The sequence below is a fragment of the Panicum virgatum genome, chromosome 4N (assembly GCF_016808335.1).
Source record: "Panicum virgatum strain AP13 chromosome 4N, P.virgatum_v5, whole genome shotgun sequence".
Taxonomy (NCBI): domain Eukaryota; kingdom Viridiplantae; phylum Streptophyta; class Magnoliopsida; order Poales; family Poaceae; genus Panicum; species Panicum virgatum.
In genome coordinates this window covers 27,514,647-27,518,080 of record NC_053148.1, presented here as the reverse complement: position 1 = coordinate 27,518,080, position 3,434 = coordinate 27,514,647, and the positions used below count along the sequence as shown (strand labels likewise).

General features: G+C 43.3%; 1 long non-coding RNA gene across 1 annotated transcript; it reads left to right on the top strand.

The window, feature by feature from the left end:
* The first annotated feature begins 257 nt into the window (after nt 1–257).
* LOC120670807 lies at nt 258–1,866 on the top strand. Its single transcript, XR_005673378.1, has 2 exons — nt 258–710; nt 804–1,866. It is a non-coding gene; the product is annotated as an uncharacterized LOC120670807 (long non-coding RNA).
* The last annotated feature ends 1,568 nt before the right edge of the window (nt 1,867–3,434 follow it).

The following is a 3,434-nucleotide window of genomic DNA, read 5'->3' as shown; positions in this document are numbered from 1 at the left end:
CCTGCTCCCTCGGCCCCGTCCAAGCTTCCCCTTGCGCGGCCAGGTCGGGCGCGGGGCGAGGCCTGCGGCCTGTGTGGCCAGCCAGCCACGGGACCCGAAGGCGAGGCTGGTGGCGGCGGCGCGTCCCACCCCGGCCGCTGCAGCGCCGCCCCTCCGCCCTCCCTCCCTCGCCGAATCCAGGTGGTGGTGGAGGGCCTCGAGCCCGGTGAGGTGCGCGAAGGGCGGGGCGCGAAGAAGGGTGAGCCTCGCCGAATACATGTTACGCTTTCTAAAGTGCCACAAAAAGTGTCTTTACAATACATTATGATGTATTTGTAAAGATAAATTGTAAAATGAATGTACAAAAGTGTCTCTAGATTAGATTTGTGTTGTAGTGCACACTGCACACTAGCAACTTTTTCTGTGTACACAGGCATTAATATGATCTTATATAGGAAATAATATTACATTTATTAGGCAAAGTACAATCTCAAATTAGGGGTGGGGCTTCTGGCCAAAGGTTCCAGCCCAGGCTTTTTTTGGTCCACCACACCTATATACCAAGCATGCCCTGCCTGATGTAGTTGAAGTAATGTAGTGATTCAAGCATGCGCTCTCTTTTTTTTGTTAAAATTGTTCACCTTTTTTCCCCTGCAGCCTCTCAACCCCCATTTGTCACAATGCCAAGATGACAGAAGCAGAAAGAAGGATGCCCACTGTCAACTTATACAGTACCCCCCATAAAACTATTTTTTCAGCACACCTTAATACCATTTTCTTCTTCTCAACATCTTCATCGCCATCTTCTTTGCTGTTATTCTCAGGTTCAGAGCCCCCTTCTTCATAATTGTTGTCATCAGATTCAGCAGTTGCATTGCCCTCTTTCACCTTCCTCCCATGCCCTTCCTTGTTACAAACAAATAGGACTTTTGTGCTGCTACTGTGTCAAACCTGACAGGCATGAAGTGCCCGTAAGGATTGAGAAACCAATCCATTTTGCACATGAGTTATAGAAATCTCTAGCTTCCTGCTTACTTGAAAAAAATACTTACCCAGTGTATGGTACTCGAGGTGTCGACCAAACCTCATCCACATCTGCTATTCCTTAGGTGTTATTAGCAATAGTCTGCACATATTCGAGGTTTTCAGTTATATTATAGTTGCCAACAGCAGCCTCAACACTGCCCAAAGCAGGCAACACTTGCTATTCTAGACTCTGCACAATGTCATGTACTGTTGCTCCCCTGTCCTGAAGCTTGAACTGCTTCTGTACAGTATGTAGAATTTTCATCTGACTCATTTAGGAAATGATAATCAAATTCTAGCAAGAGCTCATTTTAAATCCATTCTTTTTCACTAGTCTTTTTCTATTCTATTACCCTGCACAACTATTTTTTAATCAAAGCACAAATCTGATTAGATTGGTTTCTACTAGGTAGTATAAGTTAGGTTTCCAAGCAATAATGTTCTTACGTACAAGCATATCAGTATTTTTGTTCAGGCAATAATGTTGCTCATTTTCAGCATCAAAATCACTAACCAAGTTTTCAATCTTGATTCAATCAGGTTTACAATATTGGATTCAATTGTGTGGGTGGGACAGGGGAGCAACTAGGCGCATCAGCACATCCAATCAGAAACTTACATGCATGCTACCTCTCTTTTGACCTGTGTATAGCAATTTGCATCTAAAGATCTGTGGTTTTTCGTTTCTGGAGGATGTGATTTTGTATGGATCTATTATGTCACCTAAAGATATGTGTTTTTTTGTTTCTAGAGGATGTGATTTTGTATGGATCTATTATGTTGCTAGAACCCTAAAACCAAATTGCAGATGATGGGATACCTAAACAAGTACTAAAAGTCTGATCTGCATACCTGATCCAATGTTTTTTTCTTGTTGTTTGGTTCATGGTACTGCCCGGTTGCTCTTTTGTTTGCCCTCATGCTCGAGGTCGCCCTGTTTGTTTTTGTCTCTGCTGCAGGCTGAGGTGGCGGGTGGTGATAGCAAGGGATTTTTGGCCAAAGCAATTTTAGAGGCGCCGGCGTTGACAGGGAGGTGCCAGCGTGGGGGGCGCAGGGTTCTGGCGCGCGACATGCGCAGTTTTGCCGCCAAAAATATAGGGGTGGCGGTTATTGCCGAATTAAGATAGCAATAATATAATATATTTTCCTTTTTTAGGTAGGCTGTATGGATGCTTATATTATGGTTGGCCGTAAGTTAGCCAGGTCCACATTTTATAAATCATGCGATATGTACTAAAAAATTTTAACATCAATGCGCTAAAATCAAGAATGGTACTAGTGATTTATTATACCATAAGGATGGATACCTGCCCGGATTACTTTCCTCCATGGGTAGTTGTCACTAATACCATTGAGTCCTTATCTCTCCCCGCGCCATTGTATGTCAGGTCCTAGCTCTACCCAAACACGTATACATAACACTAAAACATTTGGTGCCCTTCAGGCGCCCAGCAGCGGCAGAGAGCAGGAGCCAGGAGGAGCGGCAGCAGAGAGGGGCAACTGAGGAAAATAGATAAGCTTACTCACATGAGGATTGCTGCAGGCACAAGACGTAAGACACTGAATAGCCGAGCACGCTTCACGCACCGTTTATAATTCGGGAACATATCTGGTGGAAACCACATGTGACTGTGGCCAAAGTTTTGGCTACGAGGCCACTCAATTTATATTTTAGGAGGGTTTTAGTGGATAATAAGTTGGTTGAATGGCACAATCTTGTAGCTCAGATCGCGCATGTTCAACTGGTGGATGGGTCGGATACGTTTAGATGGAATTTGACCAATTCAGGGTCTTTTATTGTAAGATCTTTCTATCTGCACTTATTAGATAGTCATCCAACTTTTGGACATAAGATGATCTGGAAGTTAAAGATTTCTTTAAAGATTAAAATTTTCCTCTGGTTTTTTCAAAGGGAATACTTTTAACTAAAGATAATCTTGCTAAGAAGAACTGGATAGGAAGCCAAAAATGCTGCGGATGTAATAGTAATGAGACTATACAACATCTTTTCCTGGACTGTTCTTATGCAAGAATGGTCTGGAGGATTATTTTTTATGCTACTGGTTTAACGCCACCTAGATCAATTCGCCATATATTTAATTCTTGGCTGTCTAATCAATCTAAAAAGATTAGGAGGGTCATCTGGGTGGGGGTTGCCGCTGTATGCTGGGCGATTTGGAGATGTCGAAATGATTTAATTTTTAACAAAATCAAAGTTAACTCGGTTTTGCAGGTCATCTTCAGGGGAACATACTAGTTTCGTTTCTAGGCGCAGTTGCAGCGCGAGGAGCACGCCAAGAATACTTTCTCCAGCTTGAGCAGACTAATTGAGATAGTAGCTCTTGATTTAGTTAAAGGAGGGGGCAAGCATGTCTATCGCTTGCAGTAGTTTGGAGTCTCTCTAGTGACTGGTGTGCTTTTTTCCTTTG